Source organism: Chiloscyllium plagiosum, chromosome 25, assembly GCF_004010195.1.
Source record: "Chiloscyllium plagiosum isolate BGI_BamShark_2017 chromosome 25, ASM401019v2, whole genome shotgun sequence".
NCBI lineage: Eukaryota > Metazoa > Chordata > Chondrichthyes > Orectolobiformes > Hemiscylliidae > Chiloscyllium > Chiloscyllium plagiosum.
The window spans coordinates 3,554,696-3,563,337 of NC_057734.1; the positions used below are offsets into that span (position 1 = coordinate 3,554,696).

The following is an 8,642-nucleotide window of genomic DNA, read 5'->3' on the forward strand; positions in this document are numbered from 1 at the left end:
TGAGGGGTGACCTTATAGAGGTTTACAAAATTATGAGGGGCATGGATAGGATAAATAGACAAAGTCTTTGCCCTGGGGTTGGGGAGTCCAGAACTAGAGGGCATAGGTTTAGGGTGAGAGGGGAAAGATAAAAGAGACCTAAGGGGCAACGTTTTCATACACAGGGTGGTCCGTGTATGGAATGAGCTGCCAGAGGAAGTGGTGGAGGCTGGTACAATTGCAACATTTAAGAGGCATCTGGATGGGTATATGAATAGGAAGGGTTTGGAGGGATATGGGCCAGGTGCTGGCAGGTGGGATTAGATTGGGTTGGGATATCTGGTCAGCATGGACGGGTTGGACCGAAGGGTCTGTTTCCATGCTGTACATCTCTAGGACTCACTATTTGTAGGAGTTTGCTGTTTGCAATTGGTTGCCAGGTGTTCCTTCAACAGCTCTGAGACATCCTGAGCTGTGACAGGCACTGGATAAATGTTAGAACCTTTCCCCTGTGCACTCACAGCATTTGATGCTCCCATTGTACATCTATACAAGTGCCCATCCATTATGTAGATGTCTAGGTCCTTAGTTCTCTAGTTTCCACCAACTTTAGGGATCACAAGGATTCAATAAAACTAGGGCCTTGGGTAATGTTGTAGAACAGAGAGATTCAGAGTTCAGGTAATTCTTTGAAGCTCACATTTGGCTCAGTGGTTAGCGATGCGGCCTCACAGTGCCAGGGACCTGGGTTCAATTACCTGCCTTGGGCGGCTGTCTGTGTGGAGTTTGCACGTTCTCCCCGTGTCTGCGTGGGTTTCCTCTGGGTGCTCTGTTTCCTCCCACAATCCAAAGATGTTCAGGTCAGGTGAATTGGCCATGCCAAATTGCCCATGGTGTTCATGGTTAGATGCATTAGTTAGGGTGAGCACGGTGGCTCAGTGGTTAGCAATGCTGCCTCACAGCAACAGGGTCCCAAGTTCGATTCCTGCCTCGGTCAACTGTCTGTGTGGAGTTTGCACGTTTTCCCTATGTCTGTGTGGGTTTCCTCTGAGTCCAAAGATATGCAGGTCAGGTGAATTGGCCATGCTAAATTGCCCATAGTGTAAGGTACATTAGTCAGAGGGAAATGGGACTGAGTGGGTTACTCTTCAGACGGTCGGGTTGGGCTGAAGGGCCTGTTTCCACACTGTAGGGAATCTAATCTATGTTAGTTTATCATTCCTTTTAGCCTTCCATGCCCTCCCACCCCCAACAGAAGGAAGTATATTTCTTTCCAATTAAGAACTGAACAATTCAAAGGAGAAGACCATGCATATTTGAAGGAAAATACTACCCCATATAAATATTTCTTTTATGCCTGAGACACCAGGTTCCAATCAAAGGGAGGAGATACTCTTAAGGAGGCTTAAAAGCAGGAAAAAAAACAGCTTGGAAATTTTGGCTAAGGAGGTTTTGATGAGTTGACCTTTGAAAGTTTTGACAGTGTGTGGGTTTGAAGTAATCCTAATGTCAGTAGCAGGAAGAGGATTTAAACACAGAACAGCTGCCTTAATTAGATTACTTACAGTGTGGAAACAGGCCCTTCGGCCCAACAAGTCCACACATCCTAATGTGAGTAGCAGGAAGAGGATTTAAACACAGAACAGCTGCCTTAATGTGGGAGCTGCGGACGGTGTTGAGATCATTCGTGACCCCTGTGTTTGTCAGTTGGGCACGTCTCAGCTCCTTCTTCCTATTTCTCTTTGCGATTCTCCGTCGCATGAGGAGGAAATACTCAGGCACTGTGTCATGCATCTCCCTAGACATCCAAAATGACACTCCTGGACTGCTTTTACGCTGTGAGGCAGCAGTGCTAACCACTGTGCCACCGTGCTGCCCACAAATGTGGGAGCTGCAGACGGTGTTGAGATCATTCGTGACGCCTGTGTTTGTCAGTTGGGCACGTCTCAGCTCCTTCTTCCTATTTCTCTTTGCGATTCTCCATCGCATGAGGAGGAAATACTCAGGCACTGTGTCATGCATCTCCCTAGACATCCAAAATGACACTCCTGGACTGCTTTTAATATAAAGTGAGGGGGAAAGGAAGGGGCAGACTGGAGAGAGAGAGAGAGAGGCTTGAGAGGGCTGGTGATGAGTCCTGAGGAGACTCTCAAAGATGAAGGAGAATCTCCATCAATTGGAAATGGAGCCTCACGCTTCAAAAACTATTTCTACAACCTCATAGCTTCATTCAGGTATCTGCGAGAAATGAGTTTTTTCTTAACATTTTCAGGGGATGTAGCTGGCAAGGTCAATATTTATTGCCCATTCTTAATTGCCCTAGAATTGAGGAGGGGAGTTCAGGTCAACTTTGAGTCTCACGCAGGCCAGACCAGGTAAAGATGGCTAATGTCCTCCTCTAAGAGGCAGCAGATGACTTTCAATAGCATTCAGTAAGAGTTATAGTCTACTGATATTACTATGACTTTCCCTTAAACTCTGCAGTTAATACTGAGCTCACCACATGATAGAATCCCTACACTGTGGAATCAAGCCATTCGGCCCATCGAGTCTACACTGACCTCTGAAGTATATCTCACCCCGCCCACCCCTGGCTAATCCACTTTGTCTTGCTTCTGTGGGCAATTTACCATGGCTAACCTACCTAACCCGTCCACGTTTGGACTGTGAGAGGAAACTGGAGCACCCAGAGGAAATCCACGCAGACATGGGGAGAATGCGTAAACTCCACCCAGACGGTCCCTAGCGCTGTGAGGTAGCAGTGCTAACCACTGAGCCACCGTGAGGATCTTGTCTAGCATCGGATGAATATTAAAAAGATGGTCTTGGAGTAGACTTGCTAGCATGTTCTAAAATAAATAAAGAAACTCAGGTAAAAACAGTAAGAATGTGAAGAATAGAAGCAGCACGCCATGATCATCATAAAAGGCAGAGCAGCTTCGAAGGGTCGAATGGCCTCCTCGCACTCCTGTTTTCACTGTCTATGTTTGTAATATTTCTTGAGCCTCTTCCACCATCCAATAAAACCATTACTGATATAATCTTGGCTCCTTCTCTGTCTGTTTCTTCATAACCCTTGGCTTCCTATCTATAATTCAACAAACTGTCTACCTCAACCCTAAAGATAATCAAATAACTCAGCCTCTAGAGTTCTCTGGATGAGAAGGGATGCCTCTCCATCTCTCTCTTAAATAGGAGACCCTGATCTGAAACAATGTCCCGATGAGGGGAAACGTTCTCTCATTATCTACACTGACAAGTCTCCGATTGGCTTCCCTATTCTTTGAAACTCCAATGAGTATAAGCGAAACCTGCTCAACTTTTCTTCATTGTTGTCTTTTCTTAATTCATTCAGGAGAGCTGTGAGTGACGTTGGCTGGGCCAGCATTTATTGCCCATCCATAAGTGCCCCTCAAGAAGGTGGTACCGAGCTGCTTTCCACACCTGCTGGCACTTTCATCCCAGAACTGGCTGAGTGAACCTTCTCTGAACAGCTTCTAATATGAGTATATCCCTCCCTAAATAAGAGGAAAACTGTAACAGAAGTACTCTGTGCTCCTCCTGCGTTATCCATATCACTGCCTTTGACCCATATCCCTCAATACTTTTGCTTAACAAAACTTTATCCACCTCAGATTTAAAGTTAACAATGGATCCAGCATCCACTGCCATTCGTGAAAATGTTCCAAATTTGGGAATTTATTCAAAACCTCTACCACCCTTTTTCTGTAGAATTGCTTCCTAACCCCCTCTCCTGAAAGGTCTGGCCCTAATTCTCAGACTATGCCCCTTAGTTGTAGAATCTCCAACCAGTGAATGTAGTTTGTCTTCATCTGCTTTGTCTTTTCCCATTAAACTCCTGAAGACTTTGTTCAGATTACCTCTCCAAACCATCCCTCCCCCCCCCCCCCCCACTCCCACAACAGCTACATTAACCTCCTATAGGCCTAAAAATGAAGACAATAGGTGCAGAATTACACAGCACTAAGGATTCCGGGAAAGAGGATGAGGAGTGGGGAGAGCATGAAGAGGATGCAAAAGAAAGGAACATTCAGTTCATCACTAATCACAAACCACCCCTGAATTATGAAAGAAAACACAATTTTCAGTGGACAGAGAGAGAGAGAGAGAGAGTTTCCCAAGATGAGCAAACTACTGGAAGATGTGTGGACAGGATTAAAATTTTCATTGGTCTTGTATTCTGGAGTGTCTTGAGTATATCAGATGGAAAGGATTGGTTGCTGTAAAAGAGTGAGTTGAGCATGGTGTCACCTTTAGCTATCGAGGGAGATGTCAAGATTGCATTTAGGATCAAAGAGACAAAGGGCACAAGGCCTCGACGTTATTGAAATAACGCCAGTATCCCATCACTAAGTCACCTTTTATTTAAACATGGAGAGTCCTTGACGCTGTCGAAGCTCCCTCAGAGCCAGCTCTTAGAATGAACAGAACCCCTTGCACTACTGTTTACATCTGTCAGCCAGGGCTCCCTGATTAAACCAAATTAACAGCCCCAATCAGAGAACTCCTATTTTATGAGGTGCACCTGACTGACCTTATTCCAATCAGAGTCAAAACTGTTGGTGCTGGAAAAGCACAGCCGGTCAGGCAGCATCCGAGGAACAGGAGAATTGATGTTTTGGGCATAAGCCCTTCATAGTTCCAATCTGCAGAGTTATTAGATTAGATTACATTACATTACATTACAGTGTGGAAACAGGCCCTTCGGCCCAACAAGTCCACACCGACCCGCCGAAGTGCAACCCACCCATACCCCTACATTTACCCCTTTACCCAACACTACGGGCAATTTAGCATGGCCAATTCACCTGACCTGCACATCTTTGGACTGTGGGAGGAAACCGGAGCACCCGGAGGAAACCCACGCAGACACGGGGAGAACATGCAAACTCCACACATGCAGTCGCCTGAGGCGGGAATTGAACCCGGGTCTCTGGCGCTGTGAGGCAGCAGTGCTAACCACTGTGCCACCGTGCAACCCACCTATCTGACCTAGTGTTAGCTTGCAAGAGGAAATGATGAAACTAGGGATCTCACTGCCACAAAAATGCATGGTGAGTTCAAAGCATTGCAACTTAAACTAGTCTCAATATAGTAATGGGAAGAGGAATTTTAGACAAGCACAGCAAGCATTCACTCTTTCGTATTTACTTCACTTCAGAGTCCATGTCTTTGACAGATTGGAAGAGATAAGAGACTCACTGGCCTGTCAAAAAGAGATCAAGAGGCAATAGTCATTCAGTTTATGCATTTGGGAATGAATCCTTCACTGTGTTGTGTTTCTGTGATAGAGTAAGTATCTATTACCTTCCAACCCCATGTTTAATAGCTATACCAGCTGGACAATGAACGGAGGTGGTGGAATGAAAAGAGATTTGTTCAATTTCCCAAAGGGAGGGTGGGGATAACACTAAGTCACTATTTAGCCTATTGTTTCAGCAATTCTACATCTATTCCACATAAAATAGTGAATCAATCAGTTTGTGTAAGGAGTGGATATGATTTAGCAACTCAATGATTACATCAACACAAACTCAGAAGTTGCCTGGTCAATCTTCTTTCGAAGAATTCCTATGAAAGCAGGCCGCTCAGTCCATCAAACCCATACTGCCTCTGTGAAGAGTATCCCACCAAAACCTACACACCCACCCCACCCTATAACCCTGCATTTCCCATGGCTAAACCACCTAACCTGCACATCTTTGGACTGTGGGAGGAAACTGGAGCACCCAGAGGAAACCCACGCAGACCTGTGGTTGACTGTCTGTCGGAGTGGAGTTTGCACATTCTACCCATGCCTGTGTGGGTTTCCTGCCAAAGGTAGGTGGATTGACCATGGGAAATGAAGGGTTATAGGGATAGTGTAGGGGGTGGATCTGAGTGAGATGCTATTTGGAAATTGGTGTGGAATAGCTAAATTGCATGCCTCCACACTGTGGGGATTCTATGAATGTGCAAAGTTCACACATTCAGTTACCCGAGGCTGGAATCGAACCTCGGTCCTTGATGCTGTGAGGCAGCAGTGCTAACCACTGAGTCACCATGCCACCCAACCTCCTCAACTTCATTGAGGCAAGGTCACGTGATGTGGTACACTTCAACCTTCAAAAGGCTTTTGAAAAGGTTCCACATGAAAGGCTGTTGATCAAAAAATGCTGTGGGCAGTAAACACAAAGGGACTCAACAGACAGCACCAAAACCTCTGGGGTATCATCAAATCAGAAAAGGCAACTCAGAAATTACAGTGCAAGTTGGACAGCCTGGGTAAATGGGAAAGTTAATACATTAGTGATGACGAAGTTAATGTTTCTGGCATCAGCAGAGGCACAGAGCTCTGTGATCGAGACTCAAAGAGCAGTAGAGGGATATACTGTGCTGGAATTCCGTCTTCAGTCCAATATATATCATAGTGTAAGAGTTTACAGGTATTAGAGAGAGTGACAGAGAGATATACTCCTAGGATAAGTACAAGCTCGAATTGTCAGGTACTCAAAGCAGTCAAGCTAAAGAGTGAAACCTCTAAGCTAAAGCTCGAGAGAAGCGAGTGTATATAGAATCCATGGAGGGACAGTCATATCGGCTTGAGCCAAGGAGAGTAGCTGCAGAAATTTGAGGCTTGGTCACAGTGATGTTCCCTCAAAGCAAGACAGAGAAATGCAAAACTCTGCATAAAAGAAGAAAAAAAAGCAAGCACTCTTTATTCCATGAACAGTGCCGAAATAGTCAAAGGTGAAAGCTGAAAGGAATAGAGGAGGCAGTGGTAGTGGACTCATTGTCAAACATGTCCAACTAATGCAGATTCACAATTAACAACATCAGTGGAAAGGTTGAAATCCAGAGGCAAGAAAGTAGAAGCCTGGCCAGAGGAGAAAATAAACCAATTCTACAGTGTTGTGGTCATGGGCTATGGAGACTTTCAGTACAATAACAACAAGAACATCAACAGCAGCACACACTCAATCAGCTCCCAGCATCCTCTGGGTAAATACATTTCCTTCAAATCTCCTCTAAACCTCTTCCCCTTCACCTTATAGTTGTGTCCCCTCACTACTGACACTTCAACCAAGGAGAACTTAGCTGCTTCCTTCAGCTATGCTAAAGGAGGGCACTATGGAAGATTTGAGCAGTGTGATAATATGGGCAGAGCTCAGAAATAGGAAGGGTGCAGTAACAATGTTGGGACTGTACTACAGCCCTCCCAACAGCGAGTGTGAGATAGAGGTACAAATATGTGAAGAGATTATGGAAAGATGTAGGAACAACAGGATGGTGGTGATAGGAGATTTTAACTTTCCCAACATTGACTAGGATTCACTTAGTATTAGAGGTTTAGATGGAGCAGAATTTGTAAGACACATCCAGGAGGGTCTTCTAGAGCAGTGTAAACAGTCCAACTCAGGAAGGGGCCATACTGGACTGGTGTTGTGAATGTGGTTGAAATGGGGGATTACTTTGGGAATAGTGATCACAATTCCATAAGTTTTAGGATACTCATGGACAAAGACGAGAGTTGTCCAAAAGAAAGAGTGCTAAATTGGGGGAAGGCAAACTATACCAAAATTTGGCAGGAGTTGGGGAATGTATATTGGGAGCAGCTGTTTGAAGGGAAATCCACATTCGATATGTGGGAGGCTTTTAAAGAGAGGTTGATTAGAGTTCAGGAAAGGTCTGTTCCTGTGAAAATGAGGGAGAGAAATGGCAAGATTAGGAACCATGGATGACAGGTGAAACTGTGAGACTAGCTAAGAGGAAAAAGGATGCGTACATAAGGTCTAGGCGACTGAAGACTGACAAAGCTTTGGAAGAATATTGGGAATGTAAGACCAACCTGAAAAGAGGAATTAAGAGGGCTAAAAGAGGTAATGAGATATCCCTAGCAAATAGGGTCAAGGCAAATCCCAAAGCCTTTTATTCATATATAAGGAGTAAGAGGGTAACTAGAGAAGGGGTTGGTTCTCAAGGACAAAGCAGGAAAGATATGCGTGGAGTCAGAGAAAATAGGTGAGATTCTTAATGAGTACTTTGCATCAGTATTCACTGAGAAGAGGGACATGGCAAAGTTAGAGATAGATCTTTGATTACTCTAGGTCAAGTTGGCATAAGGAGGGAAGAAGTCTTGTGTATTCTAAGAGGCATTAAGATGGACAAGTCCCCAGGTCCATATGGGATCTACCCCAGGTTCCTGAGGAAAGCGAGAGAGGAAATAGCTGGGTCTTTAATAAATATCTTTGCAGCATCCTTGAAAACGGGGGATGTCTGGAGAATTGCTAATGTTGTCCACTTGTTTAAGAAGGGTAGCAGGGGAAATCCAGGTACTTACATACATGTGAGCCTGACGTCAGTGGTAGGGAAGCTACTGGACAAGATACTGAGGGATAGAATCTATTTACATTTGGAAGAAAATGGGCTTATCAGTGATAGGCAATATGGTTATGATAGGCAGGGACTGTCATGTCTTACAAACCTAATAGAATTCTTTGAAGAGCTGACAAAGTTGATTGATGAGGGAAGGGATGTAGATGTCATATACGTGGACTTTAGTTAGGCATTTGATAAGGTTCCCTATGGAAGGCTGATGAAGAAGGTGAAGTCGCATGGGGTCCAGGGTGTTCTAGCTAAATGGATAGACAGGTTGGGCAACA

At 44.8% G+C, this 8,642-nt stretch overlaps 1 long non-coding RNA gene across 1 annotated transcript in view; it reads left to right on the top strand.

Moving 5' to 3' along the window:
* LOC122562443 overlaps positions 1-2,557 on the top strand; it is a 26,144-nt gene extending 23,587 nt beyond the window's left edge. Inside the window, exon 3 of the long non-coding RNA XR_006315297.1 lies at positions 2,464-2,557. This is a non-coding gene — a long non-coding RNA (uncharacterized LOC122562443). The remainder of the gene's footprint in view (positions 1-2,463) is intronic.
* The last annotated feature ends 6,085 nt before the right edge of the window (positions 2,558-8,642 follow it).